Consider the following 21,002-nt stretch of genomic DNA (forward strand, 5'->3'; position numbering starts at 1 on the left):
TTCCTATCTCTCTCCCCATCATTGACAAGGTCAGAAATTTGATATAGGTTATGCATGTGCAATCATGTACAATTTGATATAGGTTATGCATGTGCAGTCATGCACAATGTATTTCCATGTTAGTCAAGTTGTGAAAGAAAACACAGACCAAAAAACACAAAAAAGAAAGTAAAGATTTGCTTCAATCTGCATTCAGACTCCATCGGTTCTTTCTCTGGAGAAGTATTTTTCATCATAAGTCCTCCAGAATTGTCTTGGTATTTGGTATTTTGTTAATTGTGTTGTTGAGAGTACCTGTCATTCATAGCTGATCATTGTACAGTATTGCTGTTACAGTGTACAGTTTTCTCCTAGTGCTGCTCATTTCACTTTGCATCAGTTCAAATAAGCCTTTCCAGTTTTTCTGAGAGTATACTGCTTGTTATTTCTTATAACACAACAGTATTACATCACAATCATGTAAAACAGCTTGTTCAGTCATTCCCCAGTTGATGGGCATCCCCTCAATTTCCAATTCTTTACTACTACTAAAAGAGCTGATATAAATGTTTTTGTACATATAGATCCTTTTCCTTTTTGTTTTTTATCTTTTTGGAATACAGTGATATTGTCTGGTCAAAGGGTTTCATTGTTTCGTAGCTCTTCAGGCATAATTCCAAATTGCTCTACTGAATGGTTCAATCAGTATACCACTTTACCAATAGTGCATTACAGTCTCAATTTGCCCATACTTCTTGTGAAAAATGACTTCTCTTGGTAATCAATGTCTTCAAGACTCAGTGCTCTCAGCCCCACCCCTTCCTTCTCTAAAGTTCTTCACAAGGACATTACTGATAATAAGATTGCATTGAGTCTTATCCTGGTCAAAATCCAACCCAAGCTTGAATTGATTTAATCTGCTCAGGTCTGGGGAGAGACAGATTCTTCTGCCTAGATAGCCCAAGACAGGGGGTGGTATTTCCTCTGTCTGGATGGCAGAATGACCAAGATTAAGTGACCTAAGTCAAGTACTCAAGAACTCATTTTAATATAGCCCACCTCCCAGTGTGTTGACTAATCAAAGTTTATTAGCATCCCTTGGGAACACCTACTCTTTGAAGGGCATGTAACCTTGTACCCCAAATCCCAAACTGAACCAATTCTGAACTGGTCCACCTAGGGGGCCCCAGTTTTGGACTGAACTCCCATGCAATGCATATCAAGCCAGCTTGAGAGAAATTAAATGGTGACACACATGCACCCTAATTTCATTTGTCTCTTTCTTAGAATAGACTCTTTTTAGAATTGAGGTTCACCACACTCCAACATTGTCACTTTCCTGTTCTGTGATACTAGACAGTCTGATAAGTGTATGGTGGTAGCACAGGGTTATTTTGATTTTCATTTCTCTAATCAATAGTGATTTAGAGCATTTATTCATATGACTCATTTTTTCAGTCATATCTGACTCTTATGACCCCATTTGGAGTTTTCTTGGCAAAGATACTGGAGTATTTTGCCATTTCCTTCTCTAGGAAGGAAAATTTCATTTGACAATAGATAACTTTAATTCCCTCATCTGAAAACTGCCTGTTCATATCCTTTGGTTATTTATAAATTAAGAAATGGCTCTTATTTGCACCTCCCTTTCCTCTTCTCCTAGTGCATTCCTCTTTCTCACACTTAACTTTTTTTTTATAACCATCCTATATTCAACATACACCCGTATCCTCTCTGTATACTCCTTCTAACTGCTCTAATAATGAAAAAGGTTTTAGGAGTTACAAGTATCATTTTCCCCAAATTGGAATGTAAACAGCTTAACTTTACTGGATCCTTTATGAATTCTCTTTCCTATTTACCTTTTTATGCTTCTCTTGAATCTTGTATTTGAAAGTCAAATTTTCTATTCGGCTCTGGTCTTCTCATCAAAAATACTTGAAAGTCTTCTATTTTACCTGATGTCAATTTTTCCCCCTGAAGGACTATACTCAGATTTTCTGGATAGGTGATTCTTGGTTGTAATCCTAACTCTTTTGCCTTCCAGAATAACATACTCCAAGGCTGCTTATCATTTAATGTAGAATTGCTAAATCTTGTGTTATCCTGCTGTAGCTCCATAGTATTTGAATTGTTTCTTTTTGGCTACTTGCAATGTTTTCTCCTTGACCTGGGAGATCTGGGACTTTTTAAAGTATTCCTGGAAGTTTTCATTTTGGGATCTCCTTCAGGAGGTGATTGGTGAATTCTTTCAATTTTTATTTTACCCTGTGGTTCCAGAGTATCAGAGAAATTTTCCTTGATAATTTCTTGAAAGATAATGTCTAGGCTCTTTTTTTGATCATGGCTTTCAGGTAGTCCAATACCTTTGAAATTATCTTTCCTGGATCTATTTTTGAAGTCAGTTCTTTTTCCAATGAGATATTTCACATTGTCTTCTATTTTTTCATTCTTTTGGTTTTGTTTTATTGTTTCTTAATTTCTTATAAAATCATTAGCTTCCATTTGCTCCATTCTAATTTTTAACAAATTCTTTTCTTCAGTGAGCTTTTGGACCTCCTTTCCCATTTGGTGAATTCTGCTTTTTAAGGCATTCTTCTCCTCATTGGCTTTTTGTACTTCTTTTGCCATTTGGCCTAGTCTTTTTTTTAAGGTGTTATTTTCTACAGTATATATCTCCCCCAAACTGCTCTTTTGTTCCCCTTCTTATGTCTTTAGTCTTTAAATACTGCTCTGTAATCCTATACTGATGGGCACTCTTGTGCTTCAGCACTTGCAGTGTCCTTGTCCATATTAAAGATGTATTTCTGTTTTTGTTTTTGTTTTCTTACTCCTGATTCCTCTGGTTTTCTTTATACTGAATCTAGGGTCAACATTTTTGTTGCTGTAAGGACTGGGATTTAATGAGGCAAAAGGACCTTTCCCTACCCTCAGGAAGTGTATCTGGTTCAACATCTCCCAGGGAGTAGGTTCCCAGAATTTGACCTAAAAAGGACTTTCTTTTATGCACATTAAATTATTTTTAAGGAAGCCACATCCTTTTACCCATCTTTTTGGGTTAAGTGTATTGTTTGTATTTATATGTGTGACTGGAGACAGCTAATAATCCAAACTGAGAGTAGAATCCTGTCTGTTATCAGCCCTGCATTTGTTGTTATGTGTTTTTATGTGCTTTTTCAGTAGAGAGCCAGTGATTTAAGTCTCTGTTAGTACAGACTTGTACCTCTAGGGAGGGATAAAGACGAAGACTCTAACAGTAAGCAGCTCTGTGTTCTTTTTTTTTTTTCCAAACTAGCCTTTCCCAGAAGACACTATCACACACCTTTGAATGATTTTTGTTTGTTTGTCCACTAAACTGTTAGTATGTTTGTGTGCTTCTTTGTGTCTATGAAGCTCTCAGAGCCTGTGTGAATGCAATTTTACACACTCTTGTTATTCACTCTGGGAAGATCCAAGCTTTCAAAAAGACCTTTCCTTTCCCTTTATTTTCCTCAACTGGCCAAGTTTGGGAATGTAAGAATTGTTTTAAAGGAAATAAGAAGACTCCCTCCCCAGAAAAACCAGTTCATGGTTTTACAGCAAGGAAAGATAACTTAACTGATAAAAGTAAGCTTGTAGGAAGTATTAGAAATTTAATGGCATACTTGGGAGTTTTGCAAATTAAAGTGAAGTAGGAATCAATTTAGGAATAGCTCTTGAACTGGTATGTATTTTGAACTTAGAAATTTTACTGTAAGTTATGAGACTCCCACTCATTTTTTATAATAGATTCAAATTTATTGTTTTACAGCTAAGAAGAAAGTAGACCTCCAGATGCATCCCCCTGTTCCTGTATCCCTGTTTTTGTTTCAGTTGAGACTAATTGATAGCTAATTGCCTACCCAATATTTGACATCAGGACAATCTGTTTAAAACTGTAAAAACAAGGGAGGGAGGGTTTTTTGTACTTTAAGGCACACTTTAATCAAGGTTTCTCTATAGTGGCCTTAAGTGCAATCACTTTAGAATTTCAGCAATTTAAGTTTAAAATGTTACCATTATAAAAGCTATTTGTATAAGAATTGTTGGTAAGAATTGAAAAATACAACTCTCAACTTCAGAATTAAAAGAAAGCTTAAGCATGTCAAAAAGGGTTTGAGGAAGTTTGACTTTGTTTAAGTGGAAAGATTAAGAGGTATAATAAGAAAAATTGCAGATTGATGTGAAAGCCAACAGAGAAAGTTATAGAGGGCTAGGACAAAATTGATAAGCAATGGGTTCTTTCTGAGGTTGTAAAACCTAGATTTGAACTAAATCATGTGTTAAGTGTGATAATTAAGGTATATTACTATTACTTTTAAAATTTTTGGCAGTGAATTAGCTGGAAATAGTGAATTCCATAATATGAAACGCTTGGAATAAATGGCCCTTGTGTAAAATTAATACTAATTAATTGAAATTATAAATTAAGATTCTGTATAATACATTTGAAAAACAGATCCATGTGTAATTGAATTTATTCTGGTCTCATTTTAAGTGAAATGCATCTCTCCTAGAATTTATTATATTATTTGGCACTTAGACAAATTGGAAAACTGCATGCATGGTTCTAAGTTGTTTACCTCAGTTATTCAATTTATAATATGTATAAAGATAATGCCTAACATTAACTTGATGGTTCACTGTATTATAAATATTGTTAGAAAAGTGAATTCTTCTTTGATCTTTTGGGTTACAGATTTGTTAAAAGACTGATGATATAAATATGTTCAGATTTACAACTGAGCAGGGAACCAATATTTTTAAGATTTCAATATCCAGCCCTAAGTGATTTGATATTGAGAACTAGAAATTACAAAAGGAAATTATTCAGTCTCTACCCTTTGTACTATACTGTCCTAAGAATTTCTGCAACTTTGACTTTAGTATCCTTCAAGTAAGATTAGATAAGCATCTGGTAGTTGTGTCTACCCCTGTTTCAGGAAGCTCTTGTTCAGAGAATGATTAACCTTGGGCCTTGCCTATATTATACATCCAACACTATAAAAAATATTGGTTATTGTGGTCTGTGACTATTATATAAGACCTTTGATGTTTCCTTGTATTGTTCAAAGTGAAAATCATTTAATGAAGTCCCTCTGTGAAAACTCTTAAAGATTTCTGCCTGTGGAAAACAGGCCATTCCATGCCAGTATCAGATCAAACTCCCTGTTTATTTCCTCCTGGGCCAAAAATCAGTCCTCCAACTAGAATCTTACAATATTTAGCCAAGCACAATTTAAGCTAACCTGATGATGACAGGTGTGAATTCAAACTTTATATGTATTCAATTCAAGCTTTATATGTATTTCCTAGTAATGTTAGTGTAAAATTAAATACATGCCTATATTTTGAAATTTGGCAAAATATTGTTTCAAATAGGCTGTTAGAAAAGCAACTTCTCTTATATAATTCAAATGTTATTAGATTATGAAGTGAATTGTTAAAAGGTGGGGAAAATATTTGAAAACTTATGTTATCTTATCAACCCTGCTAACCATGTTTTGTACCATTTTGAAGTACTAAAATTTAAGAAACTGGAAATTTCCTTTATTACCTATAGTTAAGAAGTTACAGCTAAAATTGTTTTACTATCACTTATGAAAGTTATAAGATTGTTAACTAAGTTATTAAGGGTAATTGTCATGATGTTAAAACCTATATTTTAAAAGCAAATATTGATTTTTACTGTGTGGAAATCTCTCTGTTTGCTTGAGACCATCTGCTTTCCAGAGCCTTAACCCTGTACAAGAGCTGCTGCTGTATGAAATTCCTATTTCTTCCCCCATTTTAAATACTCTTTGATGAGAGGGGGGAATAATTAGGAATTTGTTTGCTAATAAATAGGAGTTTGTTTATAGCCTAGAAAGTTTTAAAACACTGGTACTTTTGCTGATAAGCTGATTTATTGTAATAACGTGAGAGTAATTTGTGTCCAGCCCTAAGCACAATTAGTGAAATTTGCTATCTGAGGTAAAATCTCACGAGATTATAATTGATATTATTTGAAGTCTGATTCCAAGTATGATCATTGGTTTATGCTATTGAGCCAATGATCCGTAATGCCAATAGTCCTATGGGGTTGACATCTATAAATTGCAGGTGGAGTTCTCATGGGGAAGGGTGACAGAACAACTCTTGGCATGGCCTGAAGTAGAATTCTCCTGGTTCAATTTCCTCAGGATAGAATTTCCTTTTAAATGGAAAATATCCCACCTGACTGACTTTAAGCCTGACTATGGTATTTTCTCAATACAATTGGCTGCCTATATTACTCTTACCTGGGATTGATATCAAGTTAGGGGAACATTTTCTATCTATAATCATGGCAAGTGATCAGTATAAACACAACATTAAATCTTTATCTCATAGGCTAATACAGTCTGAGCTACTCTGAACTATTCAACCTATAATTATAGTCCTTTCTATATCCTAAACAACTAAGTAGAAGAGTATTTAGCCTTGTCATCTGCCTGTTAGTTATATTTTCCTGTATTAGATAAGGTCTTTTAATGTCTCACAATGGTATGGGAATAATAGGCAATGATGTAAGAATTTGTGACATCAGGATTTAATTCTATTATTTAATGAGGTTAATATCATAAATATTTTCTGTCCTGTGTTAAGGAAAAGAAATTCAGCAGAATTAGTTATCTTAAGAGAAGAGTGATTTATGTAACCATAAAGAGTTTTACTCAGGGTTATTCATTTGAACATAGTAACTGAATGTGTTTTATTATAAATGACTTATTTGATACACACTAAGTTGAAGTTGATTACCCAATGTATTTATACATCCCATCCCAGAACATTTTACTGCAATTGAAGTTAATTTGGCAACTTGTAAATGAGTTCAATTTTGTATGAGAGGTTATCTTCTTATGAAAAGTGTTCTATTATTAGTTCCTTGGCAGAATCTCATTCACCCAAGAGGGGAGTAAGCAACTAAAAGTAAATAACTAGTCAAATAATGAAATTGTTAGAGTGAAAATTTTGTGTATGTGTACATATATATGTATATATATGTACATGTATATGTACATGTATATGTACATGTGTATGTACATATATATGTACATGTGTATGTACATATATAGAGAAAAGAGAGAGTGTGTATATATGTGTATACATACATATAACAAGATCAGATATATACATATATATTTGATATATATATATATATATGCCAAATGTTAAAATTTTGGTGTAGAATTTTCTAGTTTTTCAGTTATTTGAATTCCTTGAATATATCAGCATAACAATTTGCTAACTTACATCATAAGGCAATTATAGGTAATGAACTGAAATTTCTTCCCTTTTTGGAACTTGAATCCAAGTGAAGAAGGACATAGATCTACAACAAAAGTTAAATGTTCACTCTGCAAGTCAGATCCTCATAGATTCTAAAAGACTCTCCCTTCAGTCTGTTGTTGATAATGTCCAAATATCTGGTTTAATTAAGGATACAGCAAGGAGTAGGAAAAATGGTTCCTAATTTGATGTTCTCATTGGAGACATAAGGTTTGAGCTAGTTCTCACTACTTGACCCGGTTATTGGCAAAGCAAACTTGAATTGTATTAAGATCTATTTTTGCAAGAGATGTTAAGAGATGTTAAGAAATGGGGAGCTCTACAAGAGAACTGCTAAAGGAAGCTGCTATGCAACTCCATCTATTCCAGAATGCCAATTTCCATAGGACTGAAGACTACATTTGGAAATGTTCTCAAAAATCAGACAACTTCATGAGACATCCAAGTCATAAGATATGATGGACTGATAAAATGGACAATGGGAGTGGGTTACCCTTCTTTTTCTTCCATTTCTTCCTTCTTCACCTATGTTTTGTTTAAAACCTGCTTTCTTGCTAGGGACTGCCCCAACAGCTTCTGTCAGTGCATCAATAAAGAAATATTGTTAATGTTGACAAACAGTGCTGCCCAGGTAGCAAATTCTGCTTTTAATGTAAGAACTAAGACTTTGGAAGAATGAATGTTGTGCCTGCCCCTCTAGGATGAAGGGAGGTGGGGCTGGACCTGTAAAAATCCACTGGCCCAGTTTTGAAATACAGGCCATTGTTTCCTCATCTCTTCCCCCTAAAAATCCCAATTGGAATGTTGAATCAGGTTGAAAAACTCTGATCCCTTTCCATAATTAAAACTTGAAATGATTTTCCCTACCTCTTTAAATAATAAATGGAGAGCAAATTGGAGGGAATCTCCTGAGAATGGCTCTTGGTTCCTATTAAAATTGATAAACACTCTAGAAGGAGAGGCAAGGAAATCTCTTATCCCTAGGGGAGAGGGAGATGGAGACTGAGAGGAAGAAAAAAAAATGAGCCAATGAGAAGGGAGATAGGAGCAGAGGGAAGAAAGGATGGGAGAGGAAGGAGAGGAGAAGAAAAGAAGTGAAAGAGGAAGGAAGAGAGGAGATGGGGAAGAAAGAGAAGATGGGAGAAGAAAAAAGAGAGGGAGGAAGAGAGAGGTGGGGAAGAGAGAGGAAGAGGGGAGAGGGAAAAGGAATAGGAGGAGAAAGAGAGAGGAAGAGGAGAGGGAGAGGAAGAGAGGATGGAAGAGCAAGGGAAAGGAGATGAAAGAGAAGAAAGAAGAAAGGGGGAGAGGAGAAGAAAGGAAGGGGAGAGAGATGGAAGGATAAGCAGAGCAAAAGAGAACCAAAGACTTGTCCAAAAGGTGTTCAAGAATTAAATAAACCCAAGTTCCTTTCATTCTTTCTTGTGGTAATTTCTTCTCAGGCTCTAAAAGTTTCTTTCAAACTGTGAACAGATCAGACTCTTGCATCCCAGTCTCTTTGAGTTAAGGATTTGGGTTTGGGCCAACTCATAAGAGGGTATGAACTGGAGAAAGGGACAGAAGAACAACAAGATGGGGAGCTGGGCAGTTAAGAGGCAATGTCATACTGAGGTTCCATTAATGAGGGAAGTATGAAAGGAATTTGGTGCCTACTTTGCCGTGTCCACCTTCCCCACAGGTAATACTTCTATTTGTATTTGTGGGCACCTTGCTGAAGTTCTGGTAGATACAGGGCCAATTTTATCAGTTTTAAACTTCACCAATTTCCCTAAACCCCTTTCTCAGAGTCAAGAAAAGGTTACTACTGTGAGGGTCTCCAACATTTCTCAGTCTATCTATGTGTCATTCCCTTTGCCCTTTACCTTTGATAGCCTTATAGGCTACCATCCTTTTTCCTGTCCCCCAAGTCTCCCATCCATCTCCTTGGCTGCAATTTCCTTGAAACACATAAGGCAACTATAGATTTTAGTCATAAAAGTCATATCCCCCTATCTTTTTCTGATCTTTCTTCCATACTAACTTTGCCTTTGCATGAGGTTCTCTCCCTGCCCTTCTACCACCAGTTAGCAACCTTGATACCATCCTCTCAGGAGTTCCCTCCCTCCCTCAGTCCCTTTTGTTTGGTCACCGGTAGACAGCGGTACTGCCTTGACCGAAAGGGTGAAAATGGCTTCAATTCTGCTATAGTTCTGACAGAACTCCCATTTCTAGATGAAGACCTGGGCTGACCAGTCACCAAAGAGAATGACAAACCAAAGTCTTACTTTTGCCCAGCCACCTCTGGGTTTGTCCTCTGACTGAACCCTGGCCTGGAGCAATCCAGACCACCCTAAACTAATCTAAACTGATCCTGGGATTGCTGACTTGCACCAACATCCTGCTTCCTTGTTCCATCCATTCCATGAGCTCCCCTCTCCCAAACTGCCATTTTGTTCTCCTTCTTGTGGTTTTAGTCCTTAAACACTGCTACATAATCCTATATTGATGGGCACTCTTTTACTTTAGTACTTGCAGTGTCCCAGTGTATGCATTCCTGATCCTGTCCAAATTAAAGATGAATTTCTGTTTTGTTTTTTGTTTTTACTTTCGACTCCTCAGGTTTTCTTTATACTGAATCTGGGCTTGACACCTACCTATTGGCCAGGGATAGCAAATTTCTTTTTTTTGGGGGGGGGCGCAGCTAGGCAATGGAGTTAAGTGACTTGCCCAGGGTCACACAGCTAGTAAGTGTTATGTGTCTGAGGCCAGATTTGAACTCAGGTCCTCCTGAATCCAGAGCCAGTGCTCTATCCACTGCACCACCTAGTTGCCCCTAGGGATAGTAAATTTCAAAGAGGGGAAAGTATATAAGGGGACTTTCTCTGTACATGCTCGGATTTTCTTACTTGGAGGTAACCTGCTCCTGGGAGGAGTTCCTTTCCCCAATCCAGTAATATGATGAGTGTATGGGGAGTTAAAGGAGGATTAGCACTTCTGGTGTGGGGGTTTGCCAAGTCCTTTTCAGGGCTGTTCATCTACCTTTGGTGTCCACTGGGCAGTCAACTCTCACCTGTGGTTCCAAGAAGCTGTAGCATGCACAGGGGCCACACCCCAGTAAACCATCTTGACAGATGAACTAAACTAGGTTGAAGGCAGCCTAGGTCTCAAACCTGTCCATGAGTTAGGGGGGTGTCTGCCCCAAGCATGTGAAGAATCCCTCTGGTGGAATGGGTGGATGAGAACAATTTGTTCCAACAACCATGAAGGTGGTTTAAGTAGGTGCTGTGGAGCATTTAGAGCTTGGCTAGACACTGAAGATCCTTGTTATCCACTGCATCCTAGGCCATCTCCAGTCATCCTGACTTTTGTTTGCCACTGGACTTCAACGACTCTAGAAGAGAGGGTGAGGCTGGCAACTATGTACAATTTTGCCTCACTTAAATCAGTTCACCCATGAATCAAGACAATGTGATATCATTGATATTCTTTAAAAAACAAAGGACAAACAACAACTATGTGAGTGGAAGTAGCTTCCTTTGATTGCTGCATAGCTGAAACAGGCTCTGAAAACTGCTAGACTAAGCCAAGATGGTGAAGTAAGCAGTAAGTCGCTCTCACTCTCCCTTATTGATCTCTAAAACCCCAGAAAATATTGCCCAAGGAAAAAATTCTGGAACAACTTAGCCAGCAGAAAGATGGGGCACAGCAGTCTTTTAGCCTGGGAAGCTTGGGAGATTAATGGGAAAGGTCCCTCTTGCTCTGGTGGAAGGGGAGCAGTACAGGATGGGAGGCATTACAGCAAGCCAGCAGCAAGCCCCACCTCAGCAAACCAGAGGAGATTCTGAACCCCAGGATGGTGGGTCAGGAAAGCATCAACACCAGAACTCACCTGAGTGACTTAGCATAGCCAGGCAGGGGAACCAGTAGACTCCAGCTTGGAAAATCACCATGTGAACTTGTGGGTAGGTGTCCTCCAGCAGCCAAACATTCTCATGCTTCACCACAACTCCCAGAAGCACAACTCCAGGTGGGCAGGCCTTCTCCAGCAGCCAAACTTTCCCTTGCTTCAGAGCACCCCTGGTGAGCAGGCATACTTCAAGGGCCAGACCCTGACCCTGAGAGCTTCAGTGTCATGCCAGGGAAACCCAGAAAAACCCCACCTGGATTCAGCAAATGCAGCCACCACCACTACGACCCTAGCTCAGCACCCCAGATGCCTACAGCCTCCAGCTTCCAGCACCTGAGGCCCCAGGACACAGAACCAGTGACCAGGTCACTGACCGCCAGCACACAAAGCTTGGGACAGTGCCCCCTGTGCTCCACCAAGAGAGCTTAACTTTAAAAGGCAGTAAATAGGCAAAAACCATGAGCAAAAAGCAGAAACAGACGCTGACCACAGATTCCTTCTTTGGAGACAGGGAAGATTGAAACATAAATTCAGAAGAGGACAACATTGTCAATATACCCTCATCTGAAACCTCAAATGGCAATATGAACTGATCTCAAGTCCAAAAAACTTCTTGGAAGAGCTCAAGAAGGATTTTAAAAGTTAAATAAGAAAGGTAGAAGAAAAATTGGAAAAAGAAATGAGAGGCATGAGAGAGTCAACAGCTTAGCAAGGAAGGACAAAAACTGACTGAAGAAACCAGCTCCTTAAAAAGTTGAATTGGCCAAATGGAAAAGGAGGTACAAAAGCTAACTGAAGGAAATAATTATTTAAAAATTAGAATTGGCAAAGTGGAAGCTAATGACTCAATGAGATATCAAGAATCACTCAAAGTGAAAAGAATAAAAAAAAAGAAGAAAATTAATACTATTATGAATTAATGATGAATATGATGAATATTTACAAAAATATAAATTGCCCAGATTAACAGAAGAGGAAATAAAATACTTTAAAAAACCCATTTCAGAAAAAGAAATCCAACAAGCCCTCAATGAACTCCCTAAGAAAAAATCTCTAGGACCAGATGGATTTACAAGTGAATTCTATCAAACATTTAAAGAACAATTGATTCCAATACTATATAAACTATTTGGGGAAATAGGCAAAGAAGGAGTACTACCAAATTCTTTTTATGATATATACATGGTGCTGATACCTAAACCAGGAAGAGCCAAAACAGAGAAAGAAAATTATACATCAGTTTCCCTAATGAATATAGATGCAAAAATTTTAAATAAAATATTAGCAAAGAGATTATAGCAACTTAACTTGAGGATAATACACTATGACCAGGTAGGATTTATACCAGGAATGCAGGGATGGTTCAATATTAGGAAACCTATCAGCATGATTGACCATATCAACAACAAAAGTAACAGAAATCATCTGACATAGATGCAGAAAAAGCTTTTGACAAAATACAACACCCATTTCTATTAAAAACACTAGAAAGCATAGAAATAAATGGAGTCTTCCTTAAAATGATAAGTAGCATCTATCTAAAGCCATCAGCAAGCATTATATGTAATGGGGATAATCTAGAAGCATTTCCAATAAGATCGGGGGTGAAACAAGGATGTCCATTATCACCACTATTGTTCAATATGGTACTAGAAACGTTAGGTTTAGCAATAGGAGAAGAAAAAGAAATTGAAGATATTAGAATAGGTAAAGAAGAAACAAAGCTATCACTTTTTGCAGATGATATGATATAATTAGAGAATACTAGAGAGTCAAGTAAAAAACTCCTTGAAATAACAACTTTAGCAAAGTTGCAGGATATAAAATAAACCCATACAAATCATCAGCATTTCTATATATTACAAACAAAGCCCAACAACGAGAGACAGAAAAAGAAATTCCATTTAAAGTTACTGTAGACATTAAAAAGTATTTAGAGTCTACCTGCTGAAACAAACCCAGGAACTATATGAACACAATTACAAAACATTTTTCACACAAATAAAGTCAGATCTAAATAATTGGAAAAATATCAGTTGCTTATGGGTAGGCTCAGTTAATATAACAAAAATGATAATTCTACCTAAATTAATTTACTTATTCAGTTCCATACCAATCAAACTACCAAAAATTATTTTATAGAGCTAGAAGAAATAATAGCAAGATTCATCTAGAAGAACAAAAGGTCCAGAATATCAAAGGAACTAATGAAAAGAAATGTTGCTAGGGAAGGTGGCCTAGCTGCACCAGATCTTAAATTGTATTATAAAGCAGCAATCATGAAAACTACTTGGTACTGGCTAAGAAATAGAGTGGTGGATCAGCGGAAAAGCTTAGGTACACAAGACTCAGTAGTCAATGACTATAGTAATCAACTGTTTGATAAACCCAAAGACCCCAGCTTCTGGGATAAGAACTCACTATTTGACAAAAACTTCTGGGAAAACTGGAAAAGAGAATGGCAGAAACTAGGCATAGACCACAATCTTATACCATAAAAATAAAGTCAAAATGGATACATAATTTAGATATAAAGGCTGATACTATAAGCAAACTGGGAGCGTAAGGAATAGTTTACCTGTCAGATTTATAGAGAACAGAAGAATTTATGGCCAATCAAGAGATAGAGAACATTATGAAATGCAAAATGGATAATTTTGATTACATTAAATTGAAAAGTTTTTGCACAAACAAAGCCAATGAAACCAAGATTAGGAGGGAAGCATAAAACTGGGAAAGAATTTTTACAATCAGTGTCTCTAATAAGGGCCTCATTTCTAAAATACATAGAGAACCAAGTCAAATTTATAAGAATGCAAGTCATTCCCCAATTGATAAATGGTCAAAGGACATGAACAAACAGTTTTCAGATGAAGAAATTAAAGCAATCTATAGTCATATAAAAAAATACTCTAAATCACTATTGATCAGAGATATGCAAATCAAAACAACTCTGAGGTACCACATCATACCTATCAGATTGGCTAACGAGACAAAACAGGAAAATGATAAATGTTGGAGAAGATGTGGGAAAATTGGAACATTAATGCATTGTTGGTGGAGTTGTGAACTGATCCAAACCATTCTGGAGAGCAATTCAGAACTATGCACAAAAAGCTATAAAAATGTGCATACCCTTTGACCCAGCAACACCACTTCTAGGGCTTTATCCCAAAGAAATCACAAAAATGGGAAAAGGATCCAAATCTCAAAAATATTTATAGCAGCTCTTTCTGTGGTGGCAAAGAATTGGAAATTGAGGGGATGCCCACCAATTGGGAAATAGCTGAACAAGTTGTGGTATATGAATGTAATGGAATACTATTGTGCTATAAGAAATGATGAGCAAACAGACTTCAGAAAACCCTGGAAAGACTTGTATGGACTGATGCTGAGTGAAGTGAGTACAACCAGGAGAATGTTGTACACAGTAACAGCAACATTGTGTGATGACTAACTTTGATAGACTTAGCTCTTCTCAGCAATGCAAGGATCTAAGACATCTCCAAAAGTCTCATAATGGAAAATGCTATCCACATCCAGAGGAAGAACTATGGAGTCTGAATGCAGACCGAAGCATACTATTTGCTCTTTTTTTTCCCTTCTGTTTTGTTTTGTTTTTTCTTTCTTGTGGTTATAATTCTTCTTTACAACATGACTAATGTGAAAATATGTTTAATAGGAATGCATACGTAGAGCGTATCTCAGATTGCACGCTGTCTTAGAGTGGGAGACGAGGAGGGAGAGAGAAAATTTAAAACTCAAAAGCTTATGGAAGTGAATGTTAAAAACTAAAAACAAGCTAATTAATTTAAAAAAAAGAAATTGTAAAGTAGACACATGGGTTGGGAGATATCGATGTTTCCTCAACCACTGTTGGTAGGGTAGTAAAAATGTACATGATTTTTCTAAGTATTTGATATTCTCTTCTCTTTCATATACGATAAAAATCAATCCTTCATTGCCTTTAGAATTATCTCACTTGTAGCAAGGGTCAATCCCCTTTATGTATGTATGGACTCAATCAACCTAGTTGTACTTCCTGGAATTGTTTTATTTAGTGTCATTTCTACTTTCTTTTATAGCACATTAGATTTTTTCATGTATTCAGTTAATTAATGCTTTAAAATATACAAACATATATTAAAATATATAAACATAACAAAATATTACAAACATATAATGGTTCACTTCAGAATTTTCTCCTAAATAATTGTATAGTTTGTAGTAATAAAACACAGCACAAATTTAAAATACTACATATACATATATAATTAATATCTGTTATATAAAAAGGACAAGAAGCAAAATAAGAAAACTTTTACATTTCTAGGTAGGATAAACCATTCTCACTCCTTGAATATAAGAAGATAAAATTGCTTATACCCTATTAAAATAAAAGAAATATTTATCTCTAATTTATCTTTATTCTGTAAACTCACACCAATGTTATGTTCTGTCTTTATGTACATATGTGCATATGTGTATATATATGAATTCATATGAAAATATCTAGAGACATATATGTGTATATCTCTGCCGCATCAAATCAAGGCCCACATCATCAATTTCCTCATTATATTTGCATACTTCAGACTAATTTTCAGTTTTGATAGTACCCAGTCATTAACCAGATCTCAGAGCCCCCACTATCCCCATTTTGCTATATACTCCATAGCCTTCCTGAGCCAGATGCTGATACATTATTTTATATTCTTCTGTTTTTCCCATTCTGGCTGATTGAAATGCAGAGTATCTATTTTCAAAAGGTATAGAAACATCAATGAGAGTGGCCGTACACTTTTTGTGGTAAAGGATTACTAAATCTGGTCAAAGTGACTCTTCCAACCTTAGAAGGGTCAAATTTATCCAAACATCAGTAGTTTTCAGCACTCTGATGGCCTTCACTAGTCTATTTAAGATGGCATTATGCTACCCTGATAATAGTCCCACTCAAGCAAGAACTTCAGTGACAGAAGACATGGGAGAATGTTTTATCTGATGCTCCATACTGTTGCAGTGCATGTCTCCAGAGTCAAATCTCCTAGTCCCATTCAGTGAGACCCAATCTAAACTGGTTCTGTGAATAAAATTCCAGTCTACAAACCTTAAAAAAAAAAGTTGGAGGCAGGAACCAGAAAGGTAACAGAATAGACCTCACCCTGATCTGATTACTTTGATATTCTGTCTCCCTTTCTGGGTCCAAGGAGCCATAGGGATAAAATGCCTTTGGTCGCCCTCCACTCAGAGCTAATCTTTGTGAACAACAGACAATAAGTTACCTACTCAGGACCAGATGTCTCAGTTTTGATGTTACTGTCCCCTCATTTCCAAACTCTCTCTTGCCAAAACTATCCAAGTAAACGACAAGGTTTTCTGCTTAGGAATTGAGCGAGATTCTATCTACACCATATCATTAAGGAAATGGCAAAAAGTCTGACCCATGGCATTTGACACCAGCAGCCTCACCACAATACTTCTGTCCAAATGTAGTGATTCTATTGTCATTGAAAGAACAATTTGTTACAAAAATCTTGACAGATTTATTTTCCATTTTTCTTCTGCTTATTGTCTTTTCATATTTAATGGTCTTAAGATGATCTAATTGGGTCTTTCTCACTAAACTTTCTGTAAGCTTCTTTTTCCCTTTAGTATTCAGTGTTTTGGAGATAATATTATTATTTCACCATCCATTTCTATAAAATTTTACAATGAATTTATATTCTAAACTGGTGTTATTCTTGGCTACTATATCTCTCCATATGGCAAGGAAGGCAAGTGTATGCTGGTTGAGGTGATTTGAGGGCTTTTTTGTCTCCTCATTATGATGATTTACATCAGTTAAATTTCCTAAAGAAATGATTATATTCATTTCCCATTTTTTAGCATCCATAGTATCTACATAGACCAGATGGGAGAGAGTTTAATTGCATGTTCTCTCTGCTTCTCATTTGTATACTTTATTCTTATTTGGTATTTATTTCACCAATTTGAAAATTCATATTTATTGTTCTAAATCATTACTGATTAGAGAAATGCAAATTAAAACAACTCTGAAATACCACCTCACACTTATAAGATTGGCTAATATGACAGAAAAGGAAAATGATAAATATTGGAGAGGATATGGGAAAATTGGGCCACTAATGCATTGTTGATGGAGTTGTGGACTGATCCAACCATTCTGGAGAGCAATTTGGAATTATGCCTAAAGGGTTATAAAACTGTGCTTACCCTTTAACTCAGCAATACCACTACTAGGTCTGTACCTCCAAATCAAAGAAAAAGGGAAAGGAGTTATATATACAAAAATATTTATAGCAGCTCTTTTCGTGTTTTTCCAAAGAATTGGAAATTAAGGGGATGTTCATGAATTTGAGGATGGCTGAATAAGTTATGGTATATGATTGTAAGGAAATACTATTGGATTGAAATGATGAGCAGGGTGATTTCAGAAAAACCTGAAAAGATGTACATGAACTGATGCAGATTAGGTGAGAAGAACCAGAAGTTGTATACAGTAACAGCAATATTGTATGATGACTTAGCTATTCTCAGCAATACAATGATCCAAGACAATTCCAACAGACTCATGATGAAAAATGCTATCCACCTCCAGAGAAGGAACTGATGGAGTCTGAATGCAGATTGAAGTATGCTATTTTTCACTTTACTGGAGGGGGGGTGGGTTGGTCTGTGTTTTCTTTCAGAATATGCCTAATACAGAAATATGTCTTTCCTGATTGCAGGTGTGTAACCTACATAAAGTTGTTTACCATCTCAGGGAGGGGGAAGAGAAGGTGGAGAGGGAGAGAATATAGAACTCAAAATTTTAAACAATGAATGCTAAAAATTATTTTTATGTGCAATTGAAAGTTCTTCATAAATTGGCCCCTCCCTTCTTTCTAGTATTCATTCTTACGCTTTACTAGCCTCCATCAATTCAAATTCCACCTTTTGCAGGAGGCTTTTTCCAGTTCCCCCCAGTTGCTACTGTCTTCTTCTCCGAGACTCTCTTCAATCTATTCTGTATATATCTTTCATGTACCTAATTATTTATATGTTGTCTCTTCCATTATAATGTAATCTCCTTGAGGCCAAAGGAGCTTTTTTTGTTTTTGTTTTTGCCTTTCTTTGTATCTCTAGCACTGAGCATAGTGCCTGGCATGTAACAATTAATTAATAAATATTTCTTAACTGACAGAGGGAAACCAGAATAATGAAGAAACTCAAAATCATGCTGCAGAAGAGAGAGTTTCAGTCTGACCAGATATGCATTTGGCGTATTTATTTCTAGATTTCACAATTTAGAAAGAAATTGACAAAACTGACCATCATACTTCAAAAAAAAAAATGAAGATCAGGATTGTAAAAACACTGAAAATCAAGCTATATGAAGAACACTTAAAAAAACAGAGATGTATAACCTGGGAAAGAGAAAACTAAATAGTTATCTTCAATTATATGAAGAACTGTCATGTCAAAGAATTATACTGGTTTCCATTTCCTGTAGGACAGAACTAGAAGCCATGGGTCTACTGGGGGAAGTGGAAGGGGATTTAGGAGAAGCCACTTTGGACCTTGAAAGCATCTGTGATAGCAACAGTAGCTATGGAAGTTCTCAACTCAGATTTGGTGAGGGGATCTAGCAACTGGTCAGAAAGAGATTATAGCAGACCCATGTATCAGCACTGGGTGCAAAACTAGGCACTGTTTGGCAACTCCATTGCACACACACAGATTCAGGTCACAATTCCAGGGAAGAAAGGAGTACTTACCAGGGATCAAGGGCCCTGATTGTAATTTCAGGACAGAGAAGAGATCTAGCACTTGTGACTGAAAGGGAGCAAGGGTCCTTCCTAAGTAAAAACTAGAGCATAGTTCAGGAGAGCAGTGATCACACCTCTCTGAGGATCATACCATTTTGGAAGCACCAGTAACTTATAAATTCCCAAATCTAGTTGTAAAAAGAGTAAGTAGATCAAAAACATCTTAAGCTTGTGACAGATTCCTCACCACCACCTCCTCCAAAGTGAATGGAGTCTAACTTTAAAGTTCAAAGTCAAGAAATAGGCTAGGTAGGGGCAGCTAGGTGGCTCAGTGGATAGAGCTCTGGCCTTGGAATCAGGAGGACCTAAGTTCAAATCCAACCTCAGACATTTGACACTTACTAGCTGTGTGACCCTGGGCAAGTCACTTAACCCTGATTGCCCCACCAAAAAGTGGGAAAAAAAAAAAGAAATAGGCTAGGAAAGTGAGCAAACAACAACAACAAAAATCTGACCATAAAAATTACTATAGTGACAGAGACAAGCAAGACATAAACTCAGAAGACAATGACATAAAAACAGTTACACAAGCAAAACCTCAAAGAAAAATACAAATTGTACAAAAACCCAAAAAGAATTCCTGAAAGAGCTAAAGAAACAGCAAAAATGATTTTTTCAAATCAAATAAAAGTGGTAGAGGAAAAATTGGGAAAAGAAATGAGAGCAATGCAAGAAAATTGTGGGGAGGAAATAACAGCTTGGTAAAAGAAGCACAAAAAAAAATGCTGAAGAAGATGCCTTAAAAAACAGAATTAGCCAAATGGTAAAACAGGTATAAAACTTCACTGAAGAAAAGAACTCCTTAAATATTAGAATTGGAAAACTGGAAGCTAATGGCCACATGAGACATCAAGAAACAATCAAAGGCAAAAGAATGAAAAAATAGGAGAAAATTTGAAATATTTCTTCAGGAAAATAACTGACTAAAAAATAGATTGAGGACAGATGATTTAAGAATTAATTGAACTACCTGAAAGCCATGATTTTTTTTAAAAGATCCTAGACATCATCTTTCAAGAAATTATCAAGGAAAACTGCCCTGATATCTTAGAAGTGAAGGCAAATAAAAATTGAAAGAATCCACTGATCATCTCCTAAAAGAGATCACAAAATGAAAACTCCCAGGAATATTATAGCCAAATTCCAGAGCTTCTGGGTCAAGGAGAAAATAAAAGCAACCAGAAAGAAACCTTTCAAATCCCATGGATTTCAGTCAAGATCACGTAAGATTTAACACCTACCATGTTAAAGGAGCAAAGGACTTAAAATATGATGTACTGGAAGACAAAGGAGCTAGGATTACAGTGAAGAGCAACCTGCCCAGCAAAATTGAGTATAATCCTTCAGGTGGGGAAATGGATATTTAATGACATAGAAGACTTTTTTGGTTTTGCTTTTTTGTGAGGCAGTCAATTAAGTGATTTGTCCAGGGTCACACAGTCAGTGTCAAGTACCTGATGCTGCATTTGAACTCAGATCCTCCTAACTCCCGGGCCAGTGCTCTATCCACTGCACTGCCTAGCTGCCTCTATTCATGGTGAAAATACCAGAGTTAAATAGAAAATTTGACATTCAAATACAAAACTCAAGATAAGCATAAAAAGAAAAAACATAAGGGACTTAATAAGGTTAAATTCTTTATATTGCTGTATGTGAAGGTGATACATGTAACTCCTAAGAACCTTATCATCATTGGAGCCATGAGAAGAAATCTACATAAACAAAGGAAAAATGTTGGGGTGATTTTTAAAAAGTGGGGGAGGATAAGAAAAATGGATGCACTGGGGCAAGGGAGAGGAAAAGTGTGGGAAATTATCTTACATAAAATAGGAACATGAAAAAGAGCTTTTACAGTGCAGGGGGAAATGGAGGGGGGAAAGCAATACTTGAACCTGACTCTCATCTGAATTGATTCAAAGAGGGAAAGACAGATAGATAGATAGATAGATAGATAGATAGATAGATAGATAGATAGATAGATA

At 36.4% G+C, this 21,002-nt stretch overlaps 1 long non-coding RNA gene and 1 gene segment (V, D, J or C); one reads left to right on the forward strand and one right to left on the reverse strand.

The window, feature by feature from the left end:
* Window positions 1-21,002, forward strand: part of LOC114028559 — a 125,832-nt gene that overhangs the window by 49,656 nt on the left and 55,174 nt on the right.
* Window positions 10,048-21,002, reverse strand: part of LOC114028563 — a 15,125-nt gene continuing 4,170 nt past the window's right edge. The window contains exons 3-4 of the long non-coding RNA XR_003567389.1: window positions 11,174-11,361; window positions 10,048-10,675 (exon numbers count right to left, since the gene is read on the reverse strand). This is a non-coding gene — a long non-coding RNA (uncharacterized LOC114028563). The remainder of the gene's footprint in view (window positions 10,676-11,173; window positions 11,362-21,002) is intronic.

Source organism: Vombatus ursinus, unplaced genomic scaffold (assembly GCF_900497805.2).
Source record: "Vombatus ursinus unplaced genomic scaffold, bare-nosed wombat genome assembly UNPS02014890.1, whole genome shotgun sequence".
In the NCBI taxonomy this organism is placed as follows: Eukaryota; Metazoa; Chordata; class Mammalia; order Diprotodontia; family Vombatidae; genus Vombatus; species Vombatus ursinus.